Source organism: Odocoileus virginianus, chromosome 26 (genome assembly GCF_023699985.2).
Source record: "Odocoileus virginianus isolate 20LAN1187 ecotype Illinois chromosome 26, Ovbor_1.2, whole genome shotgun sequence".
NCBI classification, from domain to species: domain Eukaryota; kingdom Metazoa; phylum Chordata; class Mammalia; order Artiodactyla; family Cervidae; genus Odocoileus; species Odocoileus virginianus.
In genome coordinates this window covers 13,885,902-13,902,499 of record NC_069699.1, presented here as the reverse complement: position 1 = coordinate 13,902,499, position 16,598 = coordinate 13,885,902, and the positions used below count along the sequence as shown (strand labels likewise).

Here is a 16,598-nt window from a genome sequence, read left to right as displayed (position 1 = left end):
TTCATGTTCCTCTATTTTTTTATTTTTATTTTTTAGTGTCGTTGAAAATTTGCGGGGAGAAATGTGGGCACCTGTATCTGCTGGAGGGATAATACATTGGAATAATTCATCTGGGAAGGCAATTTGGTAGTATTTCAAATGCTCCAAAGGAACTACATATCCACGATGATTTCTTGTGACACGTTCTTAGAAGTGGACCTGCTGGGCCACATCTGAGCTACAAGGGGAGACCTTAGTGTTGGTTTCTAATTCTGTTTTTATAAATGTCAAAACGCCCAACACCAAGGGATCAAATGAACAATGGTTCTCTATCCAATGGGACACACAGACATGATTCTGCAAAGATCATTTAATGATTTGTTAAGATTTTTCATCCTATCAAATGAAAAGGGTAATTACAGAACAACACATAGTATGATTTCATCCATGTTAAAAAAAATAAAGATCTGAAAGGATAATAACAAAGGTTAATAATAATGGAATACACAGTGATTACTTCTGTATGATGGGATTGGAGGGATGTTTTAAAATCTTTATTTTCTAAAGTAATATATATTCATTGCTTTTATTATAAGGAAACCCACAAAAACAGTTCTATTAAAAATAGTTTACATAGGTTTTGACAGATACTTCTGGCTGGCTAACCCTATAGCTATTACTGACTCACTCCTCCCTTGCTGTCTCAGCTTGCCCACTCTATATGAATCCTTATCTTTCTAGTGTGGGTAGGGAGGCCAGTTGATCGAGTTCTGGCCATTGAGATGTAAGTAGAAGTCTTCTGGGTGATGGTGGAGGATTCTAGCGAGCTTATGTCTCTTGATGAAAGGAAGGGGATAGTATTGGCTCCTCTACTTCCTGTTTCCTCTTTCCAGAAGGTGGAGGTAATGCCTTGAACAGCAGCAGCCCTCTTGTGACCGTGAAGTGATAAGGGTGATCAAGCAGAAGGGGCTCCAATAGCCTGGGCTTTTGATGGCATCGTTGAATTATTTCATTCTGCTGGATTCACCTTCAGGCTTCGTGTTATGGGTGATAATTCTGATATAACAGTTCTGGTCAGGCAAGTTATGAATACTGTTAGCTGCAAGTAACAAAGTTTAGGTCTTTCCTTTAGGTCCTAAGTCACTCCTACCACACCACACTGATTCCATGGAAACAGGGGTGTCTTCACCAAGACACTTTCTTCCAAAGCTGGTTGTGCCATCTGTTTGGCTTTAGTGTCTCAGTTTGTTTGGTGATTTTGAGAGGAAAGGGGCACTGAATGTCTCTGGAAGGATCAGAAGTGCAGTAAGCATGCCCATCAGCCAGAGCAAGCAGGGCACTGCATAAGCAAGTGGGTCAGCTGTTCCTCAAAATACCTACTATGTGCCGAGTCCTGGGTTTCTGAAGCTTATTGCCTAATGGAGAAATAGGATACGGCAAAGTCATAGTTAATTCTTTGCTGAATTGTTTTGAAGTACAGGGTGCCGTGTGAGTAACGGGGGAGCCTGACCTAGTCTGGAGCTCAGGGAAGGCAGCCTATAAGCTGTTTTGTGTATCCTTCAGCTCCACAAGGATAAATGCCTCCCAAATGCCTGGGCTTGTTTCTGATGGCCTGTGGTCAGTGCCCCAGGGAAGGCCGCCTCCTCTGGGACAAGAGCCCTCAAATGTGGGCTTTCCTGTCCATATCCGAGCTTTCCGCTCCCCAGAGCTTGAGTGGTGTGAACACCCCTTAGAGGAGGCCACCCCCCAGAACCACACACATGCAGGATGGGCTGGCGAAGCTGGGCTGAGAAGGGTCTGTTCACATCCCAGCCTCAGCAAAGATGGGGTCCGTGGTCTCTCTTTCAACAAACATGTATTGACACCAACTGTATGCCAAGTGTTGGATACATGAGTGGTCAAAGGAGTCAGTTATGCTAGCCTTTGGGTCTGGAGGAAGATCAGATCACAGGTAAATCACATTAAGAGTCTAAAGGTGACCTGTGCTGCGTGCGATGACAGCACAGGGCAGGGTCCGGAGATGGGAGGGAGGGGTGTGCTGTAGACGGCAGCAGGCGGTCAGCTGGACGGTCAGGGGGCTCTGACTGGGGGAGGAGGGGCCGTGGTGACACCTGAGGGGACGGCATGTGAAGGCCTTACGGGGAGACAGCGTGGGGAACAGTAGACGAGGGGGTGGATCCCACGTGGCCACGGGCAGCGGAGGCCAGAGCCCTGTGACCTGACTGGTGTTTCAAAAGGATTGCAGGTCAGCCTCTGCCTCCTCAATCTGTGGAGTCAGAGAGAAGAGGGTCAAGGGCGGGGGCCCTGGCAGCCTTCCAGGAGGTGAGCTGCATCAGCGGCTGTGGTCTCGGCCGCTGTGCCCGCCAAGGAAGCCTGAACAGTGAAGCGTTTACTTTCATTTTGCTGTATCTCTTAATGTAGCTTTTTATGGCTTTTGTAATCATAAAAAATATTCAAAGACTTCTAAACAAGTGGTTATCTCTAGGGACAGAATAAGGGACTTTCACAGTCTATCGTGTATGTCTGTACTCCTTTTGAGTTTTGAGCGGTTTGGTCCTACAACAGTGTTTTTTTTTTTTTTTCCCTCCCATTTTGTTTTGTGGCTCTAACCATTGAGGGGCATTCCTGGAAGCATTGTACAAAAAGAAATGGTAAAAAAAAAAAAAAAAAAAGTGGATTGTGTTTCACAGTTGTAAAGACACACACCCACACACCCCTCTTCTTCCACTTAAGTTAGGCCTCAAGGGAACAACCTTGGAGGTTCACTCCAGGAGGGTATGGTTTTCCCCCCACATTTCCAGTGCTGTCTCTGCCCGAGCTCCAGTTTCAAGCAGAAGACAGGTAAGAAGTCTTGAAGGTAAGGCAGTCGGTCACATAGCGGTAGGCAGGTGTGTGGGGGGGGCGCTGCCCAGGAAAGGAAGGATGAAGCCCCTCAGCAGGGCTGGCAGCAGACATTTGGGGGCCTGACACCCACTCACCAGCTGTGAGGCCTTGAGCAAGTGTCTTGGCCTTTCTGAGCCAGTTCCTCACCTGAGAAATGGGGATGACGACACTGCTTCCCTCCCCAGAGATGCTCTGAGCCTCAGTGAGATGACACTGTCCAAGGGCCAGGATGCAGTAAATAGCAGCAGTGGGGTGGGCTCACTGTGTTGGTTCTGGAGCATAGAGACCTGTGGCTCTGGAAACTCCACGCCATGTGGCCTAAGCCAGGTTCCTTGACCTGTGTGGGAGTTGCAGTGGGACAAGGCCAGGTGGAGGTCTTTGCACAGTCACAGGTACCCCCTGAAGCCATGACAGCAGCCCCTCTGCTCCAGTCGGTGTCCACCCCAACCCCCGATTTCATTCCCTTGAGATGTGACTGATGGGCTGCTGGGAGGCGCCCACCTGCTCGGCTAAGATGGCAGAGTGTCCCAGACTGGAAGCAGCTCCCAGCTTTCACCTTCCTTAGCTCTCCTTGCTTCTGGACTCTGTGCTACCCATTAGAAATCAGCAGCAGAGCTCCAGGTCCCCCAAAGCACCCCAGTATGCCAGAAGCTGGAGAGAATTAGGTTTTCTTACTTACTTAGTCTGATCCATTTTTCTACCAAAACTCTTTTCTGCTATGCCTTTTTTTAAAAAAAGTAATCTTTATTGGAGTGGTTGATTTACAGTGTGTTAGTTTCTGCTGCACCGCAAAGTACATGAGTTACACATATATTCACTCTTTAGATTCTTTTCCCAGACAGGTCATTACAGAGAACAGAGTATCCCCGTGCTCTACACTAGGTTCTCATTAGTTACCTGTTTTTCATATGCGAGTGTGTGTATGTCTGTCCCCATCTCCCAATTTATCCCTCCTCCACGTACCCCCTGGGAACCATAAGTTTGTTTTCTATACCTGTGACTCTATTTCCGTTTTGTAAGTTCACTTATATCTTCTTCTTAAAAAAAAAAAAAGATTCCACATATAAGTGATAATATGTATTTGTCTTCCTGTCTCACCTCTCTCAGTATGACAAACTTTCGGTCCATCGGTGTTGCTGCAAGTGGCGTTGTTCATTTTTAAGGCTAAGTAATCTTCCATTGCATGTAGGCACTGCATCTTTACCCATTCCTCTGTTGATGGACATTTAGCTTGTTTCCACATTCTTGCTACTTGGAAACAGTGCTGTTATGAACACTGGGGTGGACTGCTGTGCCTTTTTAAAATAGCAATTTCAAACTCTCTCTTTGGTCTCTGTGAGGTTCTTTGAGTTTAGGGGACAGATGGAATGAGTGTTTATTGCCTCTCTTCTCTTTAAAAACCCGTCCACCATCCCTGTGGTGCAAACCTTCCACTTCACGTCTATGAGGCCCTGAACTCTTCCTAAAGTTTCAGCAACATCTGTGTACACAGTTTTCCCTGCAGCCTCACTGCTGTAGTTAAGATATGATACATGGGAATTCTTGCTTTGTGGCAGTACAGCGAATACATTACTATTAATATATGTATATATATGTATGTGTGTGTGTGTATATATAGTGAGGAAAAGCCACTTCCCTGGGGTATCATTTTCAACAAAGCGCTGAATGTCCTTGGCTTGTGGCTCACACAAGGATTGCATAAACAACCACCCGTGGGACCTAAGTAAACGCCTAGTGATGACTACAAGCGAAGTAAACCAGGAAAATCTCCCCTCCCTCCACCATCAAAAAAGAAACCCACTTCAAGGTAAATAACGAAATTTTTCAAGTTCAAATGAAATGACTGTCCAGTGTTCATCTTTATGGTGTTAGAGTTTCCCCAAGTTAGCTGCCAAATCCTAAAGGGCTTCTGATTACTCAGACCGACCCCGGGTGCTCTGAGCTGGCATGGCTGACTTTCCTGGTCCCCAGGTGTTCATTACAGAGGTGGCCAATCAAAGGTAGGTCTGCGTGTGGGTCTGGGGGAAGGTTTCTTAACCTCTCTTTGCCTGTGGTTCCTCTTCATAAATGGGCTTGTTGTGAGCTCTGAAAATGTGCCTTGTACTCTCTTAATAATTCAGTCACTAAGAAATGAACATCTAAGCCTTTAAATTGGGGGAAACTTTTACCTTCCAGTGTCCCTGCTGTGACAGATAAAAGGATGTTCTGGGGGTGTTTGTTCAGGTGAGGAAAGGAAGGGTCAGGTTTCCACAGTGTAGAACACCAGGAGATTTACTTTAAAAATTCAAAAAAGTAGGTTTAAGAAAAATTATTATTCAACATACAGTGTGGGCTTAAAAAAATATTCACAACCTTAAAGTTGAGAGTTATGTTTTATTTGGTGGGAATTTTTAGGATTTCAAGCCCAGGAGACAGCATCTAAAGTAACCCTCAGAGAACTGCTCCAAGGGGGCAATGAGGGGGAGCTACATTACACAGAACTTTTTAACAAAGGGCAGTAGTCAGAACCAGATGATTGTTAATTAAAGAAAACCAGTTATCTCAAGATCAGGAATTTAGCACTTTTCTCTGTATGGGCAGATGCAAGAAGTTTGGGGCTCATGGAAATCATTCCTTTGATATGTACCTCACCTAGCTGGGGTCGTATGCAGTGTTTCCCCATTCTGAGTTTCCTCAGGGCTCACTGTAGGGAGTGGCTGCAGGCTGGTTGCTAGATGGCAGGTGTTCTTGTCTTTCCTGAGTTTCTCAGGCTCCTGTTGCAGGACTGAAGTCGCTGATGACTGTGACATCCTTGTGTACTGATATGGCCGGAAATATTCTTATTTCTCAGATCCTTCTCTTGAACCAGAATTTGACCAATATCTGGGAGACATTTCATGACCAATTATTATCCCAGGGCACAGGGAGGCTCATCCCAGATCAGGCAGAAGTTCCTGTTGACGTGCCACTCCAAGTGCAAAGCTCCAGAGTAGGCCCTGTTGATAATGAAATGTTCTCTGGACCCTCTGTCTTATTAGGATCCAGGAAATGTTTTCCCTTGTCACCTATTCCCATACCTGGAATCACACTTAAAATTATTTTATAAGAGTCATAATCAATTTCCTCAAGATGTTTAGCCATCATCAATTTTGTTGGAGGCCCGGTTGCACATTGGGTACTGTAAAAGACAACAATTTCACAAAATAGACACGATATTATAAAATAGACAAGATAAGTAATACAGCTAGTACCATTGACAAAAGTCATAGTTATAAATCCTATTCACCATTCATTCAGTCCTATGTAATTAATTCCTGTTCATCTGGATGAAAGAATCAGATATTCCATTAGTTTTGTCACTTGTTAGCCACTTCAATGGCATCATCTAAAGCTATCAGAGATATTTGTTTAAATAGTTCTTTTTATGAGTCTTCTTGAAACATCTTCATTTTGTAAAAGCATCAGTGTAAAATAATTATTGTCTATAAAGGACAAAGCTTAAAATAGTATGGTTAAAGATTTAAGTACAATGCAATTAGCAGGAACCTTGGATATTTTTGTGATGTAACATTTTAGGATAATAACTAGAATTATGATTAATAACACTGTATCAGGACATATCAGAGGGTAGGGATTCCATATAAATTTTGGAATATATTAATGACATTTATCCATGCACTATAACCTAAGGTTCATCTTCAATTACTTGACAATATTTCTGAAGTAATTTAACATACCAAATAAACTTAGTTTAATATTCCTCTCCAAGATCTTTCAGAGATGTTCCTTTGAAGTATCCCAGAGTCAACTGGAGGCTAAAAGAACTTTAGCTAAGAGTTTGATAAAAATATCAAAGAGGTTTAAAATGCAATAGGATCACAGGTTAAACAATACTCATCATTTAACCGAAGTTACAAAACAAGAAAACAAATATGGATCACTTGTGCGTGCGTGCTAAGTTGCTTCAGTTGTGTCCGACTCTTAGGAATCCCACGGACTGTGGATTGCCAGGCTCCTCTGTCCATGGGATTATTCTCCAGGAAAGAATACTGGAGTGGGTTGCCATGCCTTTCAGGGGATCTTCCCAAAGGGATAGCACCTGAATCTCTTACCTCTCCTGCAGGGCACAGAAACTCACACAATCTGTTACCAAAGAGGAGCACTTCTAACAGAGAAATCAAATTCCAGTCTTGCATTAGTTTACTTAACAAGATCCATTTACTTAGTTAACTTCAATCTAAATTTAATCTTAATCCTAACCATGCATAAAACTTGTTTCTCAGGTTTCATTTCCACAATCTTTCTTCAGTTTCTATATCTGTATCAGCCTGTCCCTTATATTTTTTCTTCCAAATAAAACCAACCAACATATTCTTTTTCCTCAATAAAATACAATTCCATTCCTTATACCTTCTTTACTGAAAACACACTGTATTTCCTACTGAATATTGAAATGTTTCTATAGAATTCCTAGAAGTTTTAATTACATGTTTAAATTAGAATCCTCAACTTTGTTTTGAAAAACAAGTCCATAAATTTATTCATGACTATTAGGCACTGTGGGATTCCAGTTAAAAATGGATATATCACCATATTATAAACTAAAAATGCCTACATGCACTGTTTTTCAACAGTAATTCAAATTAGTAGCTTCCATCTAGAAATATCACATAAGGTGTCTACATGGTAAACTGTCAGTGATCATCAGTACCATCTTTCTGGCTTCCCTATATGTGTGTTAATATACGATATTTGTCTTTCTGACTTATTTCACTCTGTGTAATAGTAGGCTCTAGATCCTTCCACCTCATTAGAACAGACTCAAATGCATTCTTTTTTATAGCTGAGTAATATTCCATTGTGTATATGGACCACGACTAGAATCCTCAACTCTTAAAAACCCTAATTTCCAGTAAAAGCTAAGAAGTAAGCAATATGAACTTTTACATTAGTATCTTGTATCCTGGTGAACATAAATATCAGTAATAATTTCTAAAAACATTGTTTTCTAACAGCATTTCAGGTGGCACCAAATAGTTTCATTAATAGTTCTAAATATTTTTAGTTTTTCTATTTAGTAACTGATGTCTCAGTATCTTATTTCTTTTTGGAAATTATCTAGCTAGTCAATAAACTTCCATCACTTAAATTAGCATAGTTTTAGTACTGTAAGTTACCAATATCTGTAAAGATCATTTTAAGTAGGCATTTCTAAAATATTTTTAAAGAGTTTACCCAAAAGCTCATCAAGTCTCATAGTATCAAGTCATTTTCCTTGCAATATATAGAATAGGGTTTTATTTAACTTCTGTTAAACCTAGGCTTCCTTGATGGCTCAGATGGTAAAGAAACCACCTGCTAATATAGGAGACGTGGGTTTGATCCCTGGGTCAGGAACATCCCTTGGAGAAGGGAATGGCAACCCACTCCAGTATTCTTGCCTAGAGAATTCAATTCCATAGACAGAGAAGCCTGGCAGGCTACAATCCATCAGATCACAGAGTCAGACACAATTGAGCAACTAACACTTTCACTTTTCAAACCTAGGTACAATACTTAATTATACTTAATACTGATAACTCTAAAGAAATGTCTAGATCAATAAACCTAAATTTTAATAACAGGTTTCAACTCAACATTGAATACTTCCTAGTTCACATGAACCTGAAGGTCATTTTGGCCAGTTTCTTTAATTTGTAAGCACTCTTTAAAAATTTAATTTTGATGATAATATCCACAGGTAGAGATATCTCGTATGTATAATGTGTTCACAGGCATAAACAGGCAAAACTAAACATCTCATGGATTTGTTAGGAGCAGCACACTGACTGAAACCACCCACCCTGGCCAGGCACCACTGTAACCCTTTGCATGAGCTGTTTTACGACAGGAGGTCCTGGTAATGAACACGGAACTAATAAGTCACCACCAACAGGAAGAGTTTGGAAAGATCAAAAGGAGATACCACCTGTCCGACCACCTCCCAGAATCCTTCTGGCTGGCATCCATCTTGGCTGAACAAGGCGTGCGCCACCAGGAAGGACTCTGAGTCAGAATGATTGGCTAAAGACAACCAGGAAACTAATCCCATCACCATAAAAGCACAGTGGCAGAGCAGTTCTCCTGGGCTCTCTTACCCTAAGGCTCTCTGCCGGGGCCCTTTCCCAAGAGGGCCTTTTCCCTCTTGCTTTGTCAGCACGTGTCTCTTCGGACAATTCATTTCCGAGTGTTAGACAAGAGCCCAGTTTTGGGCCTCAGAAGGAGTCCCCCATCCTGCAACAGATTCACTTAAAAAAAACTATGAATGGTATTACAATATAAACTTACTAATTTATAAAGTACAGTTGGAAATACATTAGAACTGCTTGTTCAGATGACTAAAGCTTTACTATTTGTGAAGTCTGGCTGAGGGAGCATTCCCAGCGGTTTGAATTTTAAAACTGCCACTTTGTCATTTTTTTCCTCCCTTGGTTTCAGGTCTTAACTGATTGAGCTAATTAGGCTCAGACTCAGGTCTTTGTGGCCTGTATTTAGTGATACATTCTGGTTTGTAGAGATTTGCAAGAGAAAGACAGTTGCTTTTAATTCCCTCAAAGAATAAGTCTGCCAGTTAAAAAGATTGATTTGTCCATCTATATGTTATGTATCAGTGAGAAGATTTCTAACTGAAATTTGAGTTCTATGTCTTAGAACTTGAGCATTTATCTTGCCGTCAAAGGTTTTCATAAGGCATTCAGCAGAAACCTTCTTTTCTGAGTTTACATATTAAACCCAGAGCAGAAATCACTATTTTTAATATTATATAGTTTTCAGTTTTTACTCACTTGTATGGCTCAGGTTGGTTTCCTTTAGTACGTTCAGTTATGATTTCCTTTCTATTTATCCCATTTTAAATAACCAGCTAAAGATTTCTTTATTCACTTGAGATAATTCCTTTAAAAATTCCTACCTTGCTGGAAATAGTATCCAGACTTTCCTTATGTGTTTTTCCTATTAACGTTAATTATTCTAATGCCATCTGTAAGACTCACTGAGGGGGAAGCAAAAACCACAAACGGAGCTTCCCAAACCAGTTTTTCTTGTTTTAAACTGAAGTACTTGGGTTTACCATTGAATACATATTTTCCACCTCTGGTTTGTTTTTGTAAGTACCAATAAAATAGCTATTTATAATGGGAGCCCTCTAGATTCACCAATTTGTCAGTTTCTCCAATTTTAAAAGGATCCATCATTTGGCCAATATTAAAATATATATTAATAGTGATTCAAACCTGCAGGAGACTTCTCCGTAAGAGTAGGGGAGGATATAAGTAAAGCCTGGGGAGTTTACTTTCAAAAACAGTATAGCAGAGGGCAAGTTTTCAAAACACACACACACACACACACACACACACACACACTCACTCACTCCTAGGACGATCAGGTAGTAGCAAAGACACAGATAAATGCAAGTTCCCCACTAGAAGGCCTTTGTTTAAATTCAGAATTCAAAAAGATATTTTTATCAAGCCAGCTTTTTAGCCTTAATTTAACTCTGTATGCAATAAAAAAGCCTCCCCCCCCTCATGTTTAGGGCAAGATTTCCTTCAATTTTCAATTAAGTACTTCTAAATCCTGTACATACATAAACCTGGCTGAGTTCAGGCAAAGGAGAAGAATCTGCTCCGGTCATCAGTTATCAGTCGCCATAACTGTGGACTTAAGAATATTCACAACCTAAAAGTTGAGAGTTATGTTTTATTTGGTGGGAATTTTTAGGACTTTAAGCACAGGAGACAGCATCTCAAGTAACACTGAGGGAACTGCATGGAGGTGGGTGGTGGGGGAAGCCAGGTTATATAGAAGTTATGTCAAAAACACCAAAAGCTGATTGTCATTTAAAGAAAACCAGATATCCCAGGTTAAGGAACTTAGCACTTTTCTATGTATGGGGCTCACTGAAGTCATTCCTTTGACATGTACCTCATCTATTTGGGACCAATATCCTACATTTTAGTATCCTGAGTCTCCTCAGGCTCACTAGCTCACAGGGAGGGCTGAAATCGTTGATGACTGTGACATCCTTGTTAGCTGATGTCAAGAAATATTCCATTTCTCACAGGAAATGCCCTAAACTTCTCACACTGCTTTGAATGGACTGCGTGGGTATTCCACAACCTTGCCCTTTTTCACATTTGGTAATGAAAGGGTTTTTCCCCCCTTTTACGTATTTCAGTGGTTCTCAAACTTGAAGCACTTCTGAATCTCCTGGAAGGCTTATTAACATATAGGTTGCAGGATCTCCCCTCAGGGTTTCAGATACAGCAGGGCTGTGGGGACCTGGAGAGGATGTGTGTGTCTAACAAGTTCCCAGGTGCTGCTGACCTCTGAAGGTAAACCCCACTTTGAGAAGCATGGCTCTATCTGACATTAAATATTTACTCAGGAAACTTCCTTTTCAAACCCTGCTGTTCCCAGAAGCGCTGACCTTGAAGGTAACTGTGCAAACCTCGAATGAATTCACCAGCTTAACAACAAAATTAAGTAGAGCTTCCTCTGGTTCTTAAATAGTTTTCTCTCTCTGGACTTGACCCTATTTTATATTTCATTAGGTTTTTAATCAGGTTTCATTATGAAGTACTTTAAACAAGTTTGGAATTTAACCTTTTATAAGCGTACAAACAGGAAGAATACTTGCCTGGTCTGCCAGGTTTCAGAGACCAGAGAGAATGGAGTGGGCTTTGCTGGGTACTTGGGAGCAAGCCCTGGGGACCTTCATGTTCAGCCTTGTCCTCCTGTTTTTAAAGTACAGGTGATTTACAATATTGTGTTAATTTCTGCTGTACAGTAGACTGATTCAGTTATATATACACACACATACATATACACACATTCTTTTTCATAATGGTTTATCACAGGATATTGAGTTCCCTGTGCTACACAGTAGGATCTTGTGGCTTTATCCATTCTATATATACTTGCTTGCATCTGCTAAGCCCAAACTCCCACTCCATCCCCCCTCTCCCACCCATCTCCCCCTTGGCAACCCAAGTTTGTTCTCTATGTCTGTGAGTCTGTTATTTTAGGTTCTACATACAAGTGACAGCATATAATATTTGTCTTTGTCTGGCTTCACTTAGTTCGATAATCTCTAGGTCCATCCATGTTGCTGCAAATGGCATCGTTTCATTCTTGGCTGAGTAATGTTCCGTTACATATATGTACCACATCTTTTTCATTTGTTGATGGACATTTAGGTTGCTTCCATGTCTTGGCTCTTGTACATAGTGCTGCAGTGAGCACTGGGGTGCACGTCATCTTTCTGTCATTTCATCTAGATATATGCCCAGAGGTGGGACTGCTGAATCATACAGAAACTATTTTTAGCTTCTTTTGAGGAACCTCCATACTGTTTCCCATAGTGGCTTCACCAGTGTACATCCCCACCAACAGCGAAGGAGGGTGCCGGCTTTGTCCACTTCGGCTTCTCGGCAGCCGCGTAGTGGCGCCAACTACCAACAGGATGATGGTGTGGTCTGACTTCTTACCTGACAGGCTACACCTGCCACCTGGAGGTAACTGATGATGCAAAGGGCTCGGAGCAGTGCGTGCCCCGGTTCCTAGTACGTGCTTGCTGTTGTTACTACAGTGTCACTGGAAGGAAACAAAGACCCAAAGCTCCAATGAGCAAGAGCGAGCCATTTGACTTTGTGAACAAATTCATTATTGAGTCACTCCTCAATGCCAGACACTGAACTCAGCTGAGGGTCCCTGCCCACAGGACACATCCGGCCCGGGGGGAGGACTACATTCAGCAAAGATCCCCACCAGTGAAGGCACCATGACAAAATGGGAAGAGTGCGCTGCAGAGGCAGAATTCAGCTTGCTCTCAACATCAGCTGTCTTACCTACCTTCCGGGTTGGGGAGTCAATGCTGGCCGAAATCTCCCTCCTGCCCCAGGGCCTTTGTGCAGCTCAGCCCTGTCTGAATGCCCCCCGTATACTCTCCCCTGATTGGTGACTGTCCTCCAGATTTCACCGCCAATCAGGGGAGTTTAGTGGAGGCATTCAGACAGGGCTGAGCTGCACAAAGGCCCTGGGCCAGGAGGGAGCTTGGAGGGTGTGAGGGTCTGGAAAGGGGTCTTGGGACAGGGGTGCTGGAGGGAGGAAGGGCGTGAATGGAGAGGTGCTTGGGGTGGGGGGCCAGTGCTGTTAGGGTGAGGCCAACTCCCTACGCAGTTTTAAGGCAGGGAGTGGAGGGGTTCCCTCGAGAGAGGCACATGTTTGGAAAAGACCATTCTGGCTGGAACAAGCAGGAGAGATGAGGTTGGAATGGAAGTGGGAGAGGATGCGGGGAGACCAACAGGGGTTGGTTCTGTTAGCACCCAGTCCCTGAGCCGAGGCTGGGGCCCAGGCCCCAAGACTGTGATGCAGCAGGTGTGTGTGGGCGGGGGCCACCTTCCAAGGTGCTGATGCCACCACCGTGGGCCACACCCTGAATGGTGCCTACTTGGCCACTGGTGGTAGAGGGAGAACAGGTTAGGAGATGGATTCTTAGAGACGTCCTGTTTATATGCTTCAAGAAAAAGGGGGGAAGGCCTTTCTGGGAAAAACTAGGACTCTTACCTCTAAAGATACTTGTCCCCAAACATAACACAGTACAAACTTCAGAGCTGCCTGAGTGGTTTGGGGTCAAGGACAGAACTTCACAGAAGCAGCAGACTCACCTCCCGGAACTTCAAGGGCCGTGCTGATTAACCCAGGCTCTGCGTAACCTCGTTCTGCACCGGATGTGTTTTTATCCCTCCCTCTGGCTTCCTTGGGGACAGCAGCACAGCGCAGAGGTGACACAGATGGAGCCTGGGTTCATCGCAGCAGCCCTGGATCTCACTCTGTCCCACTGAAAACCAGAGAGGTGGACATCCTCCTTTTTCCTTAGTGCTTCAGAAAGTACGCTAGCCAACCCAGCCACTCTGCTTTCAGCACCTCCCTTGGCTCTAAAAAACAGCGGTGTCATATGGAAGATGTCACTTAGGTACTCAAACATAACCACACTCCCACTCGGGAGGCCTCTGTCAGTTTCCCCCCGGCCAGGTCCCTGGCTGTGGGGTCCTGGGGAAAGGAAGCGCCCCTGTCAGCCCAGCTGACTGATCACATTACCCACAATGGGAGCGTGTGACCCACCGATGCCCTGGAGGGGCCCTCATAAGGTTCGTTCAGCATGGGGACACGTTCTGACGGCGGGCATGTGTTCTCAAGGGCACCCGGGGCCATCTAGGAAGTAGACGTGTCCCTGGTCTGTGTGGCCACAAAAGGCCCTCCTCGCTCTCCAGGACTGTCCCTGAGCCACCATCCTGGCACTAGCGCCCCCCTTCCCTCCACTCTGCCCGGGTCAGAGTGGTCACCATCATGTGTCAAAATCCCAGCCCGGCTCACAGCTGTGTTCTCAGCGCCAGGAGGAGCGGGGCAGGTCGCGGTGCTCAACCCTCCCGAGATCACAACTCTGTCCTCACCGCGGGGAGCTGGTGGCTCCATTTTCTCTGCAGGAAGCCGATGGTGCCGCGAGTGCCTTTCATTTCGAAGTGGAGCTGTCTGTGTTGGAGGAGAAACAGCCTCAGGGCTCCTGTGTTTGCAGTGGTATCTGCACAGCATGAGGTGTCAACCGGAAAGCCGACTGCTGGGGTCCTGGGAGGGGCTTGGTGGTGCCCCAGCGCTGGCCGAGGTGGAGGCCGGATGGGGGCTGGAGCTGGGAGCGCTGCCTGGGGTGGGGTGTGACCCTGGTGTTGTGAAGTAGCCGTTCTCTGATTGGCGACGGCCTGATTCACAACACCAGCTGCCCCACCGCACCGTGCCAGCTGAAGGTCCTCCGTGCTGCCTCTGGAGTGCGGAGCGGACACAGAGCAGACAGGGGTTAGAAGCAGAGCCGGCCTTTCACCTCCCCCTCTATCTGCACCCCGCTGACTTGTTTTGTATTTTGAATTGTTAAAAATTTTTTTAATTGGAGTATAACTGCTTTAACGATGTTGTCAGTTTCTGCTGCACAACAATGTGAGTCAGCTTTATGTCCACATCTCTCTCCTCCCTCGAGCCTCCCTTTCTCAGCCCCACCGTCTAGGTGATCACAGAGCACGGCGCTGAGCTCCCTGGGTTACACGGTGGCTTCCCACTAGCGATCAGCTTACACGTGGTGGTGCATACATGTCCATGCCACTCTCTCAATTTGTCCCACTGTCCCCCCTCCATCCCGTGTCCATATGTCTGTTCTCTACATCTGTGTCTCTCTCTGTTCCTGCCCTGCAAATAGGTTCGCCTGTACCATTTTCCTGGATTCCATATATATGCGTTAACATGCTATGCTTGTTTTCCTCTTTGACGTCCTTCACTCTGTATGACAGACACTAGGTCCATCCATTTGTCTGCTGCTCTGACTTCTCAAATATGCCATACTCCTGTCCACCGCAAGCTGCTTCCTCCTCCTGGAATGCCTCATTCTTGATTTCACATAGTTTAATACCCACTCCTGTTTCAGATTTCCAATGCAAAATGACTTCCTGGACACCATCCCCCAGACCAGACCTGACTCCTCCGTCCCTCTGGTCCCCGTCCTCGAGGTTCTTACCACACAGTGTGCAGGGAGCTGCTGTCACTCGACTCCAACCTCCCTCTCAGGTCCCCAGCCTTGGCCACGCAGGGGATGCTTGATAAATACTGGCTGAATGAATGTATCACTTAAACTAAGACCTGAGCGGTCCAGCCCGTCCTTTCTAGGCATTTGGAAAAGGAGAAAGAAAACTGGCACCAAGCGTCCTCAGGACGCGCACACCTGTTGTGTATGAAGAGCTGGCTGCCAGGTCTGCTCACCCACCTCCCTGCCTCCAGGTTCTCGTGCCCTGATGCGTAAGGATGCCACGGGGGTCCCTCCAGAGGGCCGGTCGGATCTGGATTAATCTCTCCCCAAGTCCAAGATCCCAGGGCGCCTCACTTCCGCGCCTGCCCCTCCTCCCTTGTGGAGCTGGCGTCCCCCCAGCACACCCCGTGTGCCTGCTTCTGTGGCTCTGAACACCCTCCCCCACTTCCTGCCCACTACACTCGTGCTCACGCAGGCGGGCTCCCAGCTCAGCCCGATCGTGGGGTCCCCCGCAGCCCAGGGCCACATGGCAGCGGGGACAGCAGCGTGGCCGCGCTTCCTGTGGAGGAAGTCCCCACCAGCTCAGAGGCACAGACACAGGCTTGTCCTTAGCGTCTGCTCTGAGTCATCAGGATGGCCAACACTTTGCCACTGAAGGACATCTTCTCATCTCCACGGCCACCTTACATGGCCAGGCCAGCCCTCCACCCCTGCCGGCACCCCACCTCTCACCTGGACAATGCTCTGGGCATCAGACTTGTCCCTCTGTGGTTCACTCTTTCCTGCAGCCTGAGTGACGCTTCTAAAACATGACTGGGAGCCTGTCGCTCTCCTGTTTGTACCCCCCTCCTTCCCTCCCCCGTCCATCCAGAGTAAATACAAAGTCCAGCAGAAGCACATGGCCGGGTGGCCCTGCCCCGCCCACCTGTCCCCGCTCACCTCCTTCCTCTTGTCCGCTCATCTCCGCACCGTCTTTCCTTCAGATCTTGGCACACAGGGCGAGACCACGCAGCATCTTCTGCAAGGTAAAAAATCAGGCCTGTCCTGGGGACGGAGCCTTTTGTGAGCTCAAGAAAGTCCCCCTTTCCCTGGGCAGATGCAGCCCCAGAACAGAGTATGTGGGTGGCCACCTCCTGGGTGGCCTGGACCC

At 45.5% G+C, this 16,598-nt stretch overlaps 1 long non-coding RNA gene across 4 annotated transcripts; it reads right to left on the bottom strand.

The window, feature by feature from the left end:
* Positions 1 to 334: 334 nt before the first annotated feature.
* LOC110152018 (uncharacterized) lies at positions 335 to 16,523 on the bottom strand. Of its 4 annotated transcripts, none has more exons than XR_011483626.1 (3): positions 16,388 to 16,523; positions 3,010 to 14,412; positions 335 to 1,394 (listed from the first exon to the last, which is right to left on the bottom strand). It is a non-coding gene; the product is annotated as an uncharacterized lncRNA (long non-coding RNA). The 4 variants fall into 4 exon arrangements; XR_002318234.2 differs by lacking the exon at positions 16,388 to 16,523 and having other exon boundaries at positions 3,010 to 5,837; positions 5,919 to 15,868; XR_011483627.1 differs by lacking the exon at positions 16,388 to 16,523 and having other exon boundaries at positions 3,010 to 12,474; positions 13,548 to 15,868.
* Between the last annotated feature and the right edge of the window lie 75 nt (positions 16,524 to 16,598).